This window comes from Oryx dammah, unplaced genomic scaffold, assembly GCF_014754425.2.
Source record: "Oryx dammah isolate SB20612 unplaced genomic scaffold, SCBI_Odam_1.1 HiC_scaffold_20, whole genome shotgun sequence".
In the NCBI taxonomy this organism is placed as follows: domain Eukaryota; kingdom Metazoa; phylum Chordata; class Mammalia; order Artiodactyla; family Bovidae; genus Oryx; species Oryx dammah.
Genome location: NW_024070204.1, coordinates 66185457 through 66195732, shown reverse-complemented (window position 1 = coordinate 66195732; position 10276 = coordinate 66185457).

The following is a 10276-nucleotide window of genomic DNA, read 5'->3' as shown; positions in this document are numbered from 1 at the left end:
CATCCCCACCCGATTTCAGAACCCCAAGAAAGGGTCACTTTGAAGGTCTGAGTCTGCATCGTGACAAAAAACTGACCACTCATGCCCGTGGTTCCCATAACAATTACATCTTCCCTCAAGAGTTTTTGGGGGAAGGAGGTGGGGTGCAAGTCCATTATATTAATAATAGATGGTGCGCACTTCCCACGCTGCTTTTGTTTGGGTATTTCCTTTATTAGTTTATGAAACACCATCTCCTGTAGATTCTTAAGAGACAAAACATAACAAAAAAACAACAGCAGCCTGGCCTCCCACGAAGTCCATAAGCCTCTGAATTTCCTGGGTAGGCTTTCTTTCCTTGGAGAGCCTCTTTCGTAGGTGAGAACATGAGTAATATTGGCATTAATAAGGGCATCTGGACTTTTGGCTCTTTGAGCAACACAAACAGGAGAGGTCTAGTGGGTGGGAGCAAGCCCACCTTTTTGGGATGTAGACAGTCTGAGTCTTCTTGTTAGAAGGCTGGGCCACCACCTGGAGCAGGGGTCAGGTAGATGCAGGTCTCTGGGCTCCTGCCTCCCAGAGCTGGGGCACAGCCTTTTGCCACCACAAGGCCCTGGGACTGCCCTCAGAGGACCTGCATAATAGAAAAATTCATCTTGACGCTATTTGCTCCAGTTTCACAGGGGACATTCGTGTCTCCTACCTGAGCCACCTGCCCCTTTTAGAACTAAAAAAAAAAAAAAATAGCAGTACTTGGATTTGAGGTATAGCAAGTACAGTTACCAGTTCTTAAGAGTTTTATATTCAGACCATTTGGCCAGAGCCAGACATCCAGAGAAGAATGTCCATCCCAGTCTGTCTCATCAGCGCTGAGAAAATTCTGCAGAAGCAGGAGGCAGTGTACTGGGATTACCAGTCAAGGCCACGGGCCTGGGGTCAGAGTAGGGAGAAGAGCTCAGGCTGGTGACTGTGCTGTGATCTTCCCTTTCTCCTTCTACCCTTATAACTCAGGCCTGGTTTGGCAGCCTGTGGCTGGTGACAACAGGGAGTAGGTAAGGGGCAGTAATAAAGATATTATTACTGTAAAGGAAACATGAATGGGGAACAGACACTGGACCATGCATTGTGCTTGCAGATTCGGTCTCTCACTAGGTGGGAATTGAGCCTTTGGAGATGTAAGGACAGTCCAGCTGGTATCGTCCTGAGACTCAGCAAGGGTTCTTGGCTGGATGGACCCTCCTTCTCAGTTTAAGACCCAACTGGCAGTGGGAAGGATGAGGCAGGCTCCCTTTGTGACATCTGGGGGCTTCTGTGGTTAATGTGTGGAACCCAAGTTTTCCTTTCTCACTCTATTTCACCAATTAAAACCAAACAGTGAGGGCGTTAATTTGGGTTTAAGTTTGGAAGGGGAGAGGATACTGACAAGTGGAAAAGGAACAGAGGGTTTCCTAGGAGGGAAGACCATCAGGGGTAAATGAACAGAGGGGACGTGGTGCATTTCATATGAGGAATAGGAGTTGCCCAGTTTGGTATTCAAATGCAAGATAAAGCTGTCAAGGACTTTTGGGGCCTTGTTGCAGGGCCTTTGTGAATAAATCTGTGCTCACCAGAGAAGATCTTGTTATCTCATCCTGGTGGCATTTAAGGATGAAACTCCAGGATGCTCTTAGACTAGATTCCCTTTTGGAGTTAGAAAAAGGTCAGTGGCCCAGAGCTGACACTGAAAGAAGGGATGGATGAGAGGAATGGTAAGTAATTAGTTGGAATCTTGATGTGGATTGCTATGCCCAGAAGGATGTTCTTACTTGGGTGTGAGCAGGTGGTGCCTTGGAGGATGGGAAGTTGTTGAATGATGAGGCAGTGTTGTGTAGGTTGATGTTAATACTTGGTGGCTGGTCCAGGCTGTCTGAGTTCCAAAGCCAGAGTGGAAAACGTGGCTTCCACGTGTAGAGCTCCTCCTCCTGCAAGCCACGCCCCCTTGGGGGCCGACTGTCTGGACTGATGGCACCACCTTATGGTCAGAGAGGGAACTGCCTGTCCAAATAGTGGACTCTCCTCTCTTCCAGGCTCAAAGACGTGAGACACGAACACCGGGTCTTCCACCTTCTCAATTTCCTTAGCAAGTAAGTTAATACAGATTTAGACAGTCTCCTCCCTGCAACCACATGCTTTAATCATCCCATCGAGGAAATCTCATTCAAACTTTTTGCTTTTCCTCCCCCATGCTTTGATGTGAGCCTCATATCTATTCTATCATGGCCCCTTTGAGTCACATCTCCGTGAGGGGAAATGGCAAAAGAAGTTGTCCACGTGAAACCGGCCAGACAAAATAACAATAAAGTGCTGCTACCAGCCTCCAAAATAAGGAGAGGTCTCTCCCTAAAAAGTCTCTATCTTTCCCTTTGTTTTCCTTCACTGAACGGGTTGTTTCATTAAATGAAATTCAAGAGAAGGGAGACTGATCTTTGAGTCTGTATATTGGTGTTACAACAAAATTGCTTTCTACTCATTTTCACGGTAAGAGTCCAGGGCCTTAATAACATTATGAGTTCAGAAGACTTTTGTGGGGCTTCTCTGGAAACCTCACCATCATTTATAGTATTGCATATTGGAGGAAAAACTATCCTGAGTTCCCAAAATAACCAACTGCCAAAGGTTTGGAGTACACCACTTTTGTGAATTGGACATTTCCTCTATGTTGTAGATTAATAGTCAAACCATAGTTGTGGACTGACTGGAAACACAAAAGATGAATGAGAAGTTTTAAAAAATGCAAGAGAATAATAACACTGTCTCCTCACTGTAAAGAATCAAAAGCCGTAATCACCAGGCATCCGATCATGGTCTGAGTTTTGTTTGTGCCTTGCTCTGAAGCCTGCATAGTATTCCACTTGGCATCTCTGTTTTCTTCGGGTCATGATTTTTGCTTCCTCACTGTGTGCAGAGACAAGACTCCAGGAGGAAGTGTCCCAGGGTCTGCAGGATCTCTACGAGGAGTGCTCGTGGGGCTGGGAGGGGAGCCCCTCCGGCCTTGGAGCGCTGTGGCTCTTTCTCTCTGATGGGTTTGGTTGGAGAACTGTGAGTAAAGGAAGAGTTGTTGTTTTATTGTGTGTGTGTGTGTGGGGGGGGGGCAAATTTCCAGGGAGCCAGATTTTGAAAATCTTCATAAAATGATCAAATCTGTTAATATGATTAAACCAGCAGTATGCCATCAGGGTCCATGGAACTAAATTTTCATTTTAGAGTTTTTTTTTTTCTGAGGAGTTCTAAATATTTGTAAAGGTTAATATTTCATAATTTTGGTTCTTTTTAAAAAAAATCTTGCAAAGATCAAAGAAAACATTTACTTTTAAAACAAAAACAGAATAAAACCCATTCTATCTTGAATGTACCATGTAGGACCATTTGTGGAAACTGAATTTTCTTATATCTTGAAGCACTTTTCATTTTATCATCCTTGGGATTATTTTATCATTGCCCATCAATTATTACCAATTATACTAAAAAATACTAAAATGATAAGAAAATGAAAGAATGATGGCATCACCATCCAGAAAGATGATGTCATAGTGAAATAAATCATCATGATTACATCACCCTTCAGTTTTCTTATGACATTGCTTAGAGTATTACATCATCTTTCAGGAAAGTTTAAAAGAGGCTAGACGATACCATCTTTGTAGTTTTATTATTATTGCTTTCATTGCATGAGAATAGAGAATTTGTCATTGCCTGCACAAAATGGTAAAGAGAAGAAAAGTGACAAAGGAAAATGTTTTTTATAGTAGTTAGACAAATCGGAAGAGACAATAGCAATGTTGACTCTAACGGTAATAGTAAAATTCACTTTGTAAGCAAAGTCTCAGACCCTGAATTTTGCCATACAATAATCTAGGTGAGTTTTCTCACACTCCAGAATCGACAAATAAACAATATATTTTTGAGGACAAAGAGAAAATATGATATTCTCATCCAGTTAGTCATTCAACAAGAATGATTTCATCACCCAATATTTTGCAACAAGAACCGGGACCATCCTGTTTTGCTCAAAGCAGCAGGAACCGATGTTCTTTTACCTTTTGTGGTGTTTGTTTAACAAAATTTTCTTGATACAGCTTGAAGGGGACAAATAACAAAATCAGGTGTGTTTGCAAAAGTGATCCAAAGAATATTCTTGCCAGTGTTTATAAATGTAAAACTGAAAATGCTTTGCAATTATGGAGAAAGATGACCATCTTCTCTTTAGCAAAGTTATGACCCATCAGAGGTTTCAAAAGTACTAGTTTTATAATGCAAGAAGAACCAGAATTGACAATAAATCAGAACATACTTGAAATATGGAATTAGTATTTGTGAGATGGATCTACTCCAGGTTCACATTTGACAGTTCATGAATAGTTAGTTGCATGTAGAGAATATTGCTCATTTTGAGTTAATATACCTTCAAAGTCAGGAGAATAGGGAATGAAAATGTGCTATATTTAAATGATTGAACGAATTTTGTAGTGAAAATGTAAAAACTATCCCTTTATTATTACTTCTGTAAATTACTCAGAAAAATAAAAAGACTTCCACTGGACCAGATGATGACGACAGCTTTTTCTTGATGTACATACAGCAGGGCCTGAGGTCACATACAGAGAATATTTTTTAAAAAGTCAACTAAACTCCTTCAGGTAAGCAGGAGCCAGTGTAGAAGACTCCGTCCATCTGTCCATTCTCAGCCCTCCCACCACCCTACTTTCCTTAAAGCTTGAAATGGCAACCCGCTCCAGTATTCTTGCCTGGAGAATCCCACAGACAGAGGAGCCTGGCGGGCTACGGTCCACGGGGTCTCAAAGAGTCGGACACGACTGAGTGACTTCACTCACTCACTTACTCAAGGATTAACGACTGTTTTACAGCAGGGTGCTTTGAATGAAAGACATTGTCATATAGCCTCTCCGTTTATTCTCCCCTTTAGTGGAACTCAGTAGTTCTCAAAATTCAGTGGGGATAAGAATTGCTGTATATGACATAAAATATGGATACTGCATTTTAGAGGATGGTAGGCAGGATTTGTAAGGTTCATTTTGACCATTCAAGAATTTTTACTTTGTATGAAGACTTTAGAACCAACCTGTCTTAGTCCACTGAGGTGGCCATAACAGAATACCATTGTCTGGATGGTTTAAATAACAATTTTCTTTTGGCCTGCCTGTATGGCTTGCCTGGTTCTTAGTTCCCTGATAAGGGATTGCAACTGTGTCCTTGGCAGTAAGTGCAGAGTCCTAACCACTGGACTACCAGGGAGTTCCCACAAATGTTTATTTCTCATAGTTCTGGAAGCTGGAAACCTGAGATCAGAGCATCAGCCTGGTTGGGTTCTTGGTGGAGGCCTGCTTCCTTGATTATACATAAAAAGAGGGAGAGAGTGAGATGCTGAGAGAGAGCTCCATCTTTATAAGGGCATTAATCCCATCATGAGGGTCTCACCCTCATAAACTATCTAACCCTACTTACCTCCTAAAGACCCCACATCCAAATTCCATCACATTGGGCGTTAGGCTTTCAACTTATGAATTCAGGGAGGACACAGACATTCAGGCTATGGCACTGAGCCACTCTGACCTTGATTCATTCAGTAAACTCTCTGTGTGTCTATGTTTTAGACCTGGTGTTACACCGCGGGCAGGAAGGAAGAGCTGAACTCAGGCACTGCCCTTCTGACTTCCCTGGTGACTCAGATGGTAAAGAATCTGCCTGCAATACAGGAGACCTGGATTTGATCCTTGGATTGGGAAGATCCCTTGGAGAAGGGAATGGCAGGCTCCAGTATTCTTGCCTGGAGAATCCCATGGACAAGGAGCCTGGCATGGGGTTCCAAAGAGTCAAACACGACTGAGTGACTGTCACGACTGCCCTTATAGCAGCATCAATCTAGAGAGGAGGAAGCAATAATTTTTTGAGCACTGTGTGGTCAGAATTACCATGGAGATGAGATCAGGGTATCCTGGGAACCAAGAGAATGGTTGCCCTCAACCGCTGACACCTCAGTGGTTGACGCCTTACAAAAGGTGTCAAAGATGAACATTACTAGTTTTTATGTTCACTTACAAAACAGGAATTGAAGAGGAGAATGTTTAGGAGGCATTTGGAGGGTGGAAACAGGGAGAAAAAGCCTCCAGGCAGCAGGGCCAACATATGTAGAGGCCCAGAGGAGTGAGAGAGAGCAGGCAGGATGGAGAGCTGGGTGGTCTGGTGTGGCTGGGCAGGATGGTGTTTGTGGAAGAGAGGACTCTCGGCTGGACACTGACTGGGATTAGACCCTGAGGGCCTGTTGTGTCTCTCTTCATCTGCAAGTAACAGAAAACCCTAAGCAAAAACCTTATTAAGGGCAAGTGTGTTACTCCCCATTCCAGAAAGTGGATTGGGGACGGAAACCTCCACGCGGGGAACGCATTGCGAAGCCAGGTGCCAAGTGAGGAGGTGACTTTGAGAAGCTTGTGGGGACAAACGGGCGGGATGATCGACTTGCACACTTGAGGGGTGAGTGGGGAAGATGGGGCAGCTTAAGCCTCTCTTTAGCAGTCCTCCCTTTACCTGCCCTGTGCTCCCCCCACCTTCTACTCCCCACCCACATCTCCCAATCAATGCTGTCACTACTTTTCTGGGTGTGTGTGTGTGTGTGTGAGTCGCTCAATCGTGTCCAACTCTTTGTGCCCATTAGGCCTGTAGTGGGCTTGTAGCCCACTCGGCTCCTCTGTCCATGGAATTCTCCAGGCAAGAATACTGGAGTGGATTACCATTCCCTTCTCCAAAGGATCTTCCTGACCCAGGGATTGAATCCAGGTCTCCTGTATTGCAGGTGGATTCTTTTACTGTCTAGCACAAAAATCCAGGAGTAATCTTCCATATGGAAACAATCATTTACTCCTTCCCTTTGCATGCCTCTGTGTGGGACTTATCAATTCATGCTGTTTCTGACTCCAAAATAGCTGTCAGTCCTGCTCACCTCTCTATGTGTCTCCTATCCAAGCCTCAGTCATCTCTGTCTTGTCCTACTGTGGAGCTGACCATCTGTTCTCTTGCTTCCACTTTTGCTCACCAACACTCTATCCAGTCCTAATTCTCTGCACTGTAGCCAGACTGATAAAATAAAACAAAACAAGTAGCCAACAAAAATAAACCCCGAACCCGATCCTATTACTCTATTGCATCACTCCAGGGGCCTCCTCAAAATCCAGGTCACACTCCTAACCATGGACTGGACGGCCTGGTTAGATCTGGCTCTGCTGGTTTTGCAGACCTCAGGGGACTCACTCCCTCAATCGCTCCCTTCCAGCACCTTCTTTTTATGCTACTGTTAGGCCAAGCTCTCTCCTGCCTAGGGCCTTCATACAGGCTGTTCCTGTAAATTAGGGGCCTTGATCAGTTATTACACTGTTGCCTTATTTTCATTGTTTGTTGTCTTACTCTTTCTCCCACCCAAAATGTATTAAAAGGCCCCAAAGGAGAGGGTATTGTCCAACATGTTCCCTGTTCAGTCCCCAGCACCCACTAGCCTGACTCACAGCAGATTGTGTGTGTGGTTGTTGCATGATGAAATGCCTCCTGGTTCCATCAGCAGAACTAGGACTTCCAGGGGGAAACCCAGTTTGGGGGAAAGACAGTGGCTGTAAAGGGTTAGTGGGCCGTCAAGGTGTGATACGCAGCGCACAGTTCAACAGCATCCTCCTGTTCTTCTGCATTTCATAGTTCAGCCAGGACCCTGATTCCATACTGCTTTATGCTGAGATAATTTCTAGGTTAAAAGTATTTTCATATACGAAGCCCCTTTAAACTTCTCTACAACCTTGGGTGGGAGTAGCATTATTATTCCTTTACAGATGAAAACCTCAAACTCAGAGATTCTTATCCAAAAATCACATAGAGCTAGAAGGGTTCCTGTCCAGATTTGAATGTGGGTATTCAGATGTCTAGATCTTTGTATTTTATTGTTGTTCTGAGTTCATAATCTACTCCATCCCCAGCAGTGACAAGAAGGCTTGCAGACCATGTTGCAGAACATTTTCATTTTGATGATGAGCGAAGTGAGCTTCTGATAGACCCTGATGGCCAGAGGAATCCAGTGGCCATGTATGTGCATATATGTATACGTACTTTTTTCTCCTTAAGACCTTAAAACCTTGAGAGAGACGGAAGAACTAGGAAAAGAGAAAAACAAAGAGGAAAGTAAAAGAAAGTCCTCAGAAGAAAGAAATAAACAACAACTAAGATAAGATTATAATCTAAAAGAAAGTCACAGAATGTGTTTTAGACCCTTCTTGTTCTTTGGCTAGGTTACAAACAAAAAAGATGTGGATAACAAGATAAACTAGACATACAAAACTAAAGCAGGGGGGCTGCTAATTGATAAGAACAGAGCCCCCATGTATGTGTGAGTAGAGGCGGCCGAGGGAGGGAGAGGCAGGCCAGAGGAGGGTGCTCTGCAAGCAGCCTGGGTTCATCATTAGCAACCAAGTGACGCTCGCTGCGGGCTGGCGGGTGTTCAGGAGAGAAGAGAAGAGGACAGGGTTGGGCCCTGGATGCTTGTCACGGACGGTGGAGAGGCAGACGGGAAAGGAGAGCTAATCTGTGGGGTGTGGAGGTTAGGGCAGCTTCTTTAGGTGCTGTGGCCTTCAAATCTTAGCCTTGGTGCTAATTTGCTGTGTCTTCTCAGCTAGGGCCTTAGCCTCTCCGTGCTTCAGCCTGCTCATCCTGTTTCAGGATCATGCTGTGTACTTCGCAGGGTTGTTGCAGAATTAAATGGGACAGTGTGCCTTGCTCCGTGCTTGCTTTCCCCGGTTTTTTCCCTGGTGATCAAAGCTAGCGGTGGGGGCTGTGGCAACTCTCTGAGCCACATCCGGGTATAAGTAAGAACCGTGACCTTCTGTTGCTTGGGACACTGTCAGATCCTCAGAAGGCAGGAAGCAGAGTCAGGGAGCTGCCCCCTCCTCCTGCCTTGAGTGATGGTGAGATTGGGGTGGGTTTCATCTGGGGGCTGCTATGTAGGTGGCAAGTGGGTCCATTTATATTTGCAGGTTACTGTGTGCCGTTACTTAGCAAATCTGCTTTTTCAAAATGCCTTAATGGACTGCTATAGTAAAAAGAGAGAAAGATCTTTTCATTTGTATGTGTGTGTCGTCCAAATGATATTTTTAAAGATTTATTTTTGTGTGTTCACGATGTTCTTGAATAATGTTTCCACAAGTACGGTCAAAGATAAAACACGCAGTGCACAAAATCTGGTCGTGCATATTGTAGCGTGTGGCTGTCTCTTGACCAGCCCTGGGCTCCGGTTCCCCGAGCTCCGCACTGGCCGAGTCTCCTTAGGAGTTCTCATGTGCGCTGGCTTGCTGAGGCCAGGCTGGGGGGGTGTCCTCGTCCAGTGTCACCCCTTCCCCTCTTCCACCTGCAGCGGGGCTCTCTGTCTGGACTTGTAGAGGCCAGACTTCTGTGTTTCAGTCTTTTACTCAACAAATATCTGGTGAACACTTTCTGTGCCGGGCACTGGGCTGGACTCTCTGGTGGCTCACTTGGTAGAGAATCCACCTGCAATAGCAGGAGACCTAGGCTCAGTCCCTGGGTTGGGAGCGTCCCCTGGGGAAGGGCGTGGCAGTTCACTCCACTGTTCTTGCCTGGAGAATCCTGCGGACTGAGGAGCCTGGTGGGCTAGAGTCCATAGGGTTGCACAGAGTTGGGTACGACCGAAGCAGCTGAGCTCAAGCACAGATGTGACGCATAAGATAGGCAAGGCAGCTAGACGTAAAGTCCGGGGAAGAGTGTCTGAGGGCCTCTGTCAGCAAGCGTGGTCTGGGAAGGCCTCCCTGAATGGGGATCGTTTCTGTACAAATATGACTGACATGGAAAAGACGGAGGGAGGCTGCTCCTAGGCAGAAGCGCAGTGTTAAGTACAGAGGCCCTGAGGTTGGAGTTAAGCTTGACTTGTTCGAAGAACTGAAACACGGTTGGTGTGCCCAGGGTCTAGTGAGTGATGTGGAAAGTGGGAGTAGGTGAGGAGTTTAAGGCCAGTGGTCCAGGGAAAGAAGTCTGGATGTCTTGGCTGGGCTTGCTAGAGACAAAATGCCATAGACGGGGCCGCTTAAACAGCAGAGATCTCTTCTCTCACAGTTCTGGAGGCTGGGAGGCCTGAGATCAGGGTGCCAGCTCAGCTGGGTTCTGGTGAGGGCCCTCTCTTCCTGGCTTGCAGATGGCTGTCTTCTTGCTGTGTTTTTACAGAGTGGAGAAAGAGAGAAAGAGGGCAAGCTCTCGGGTC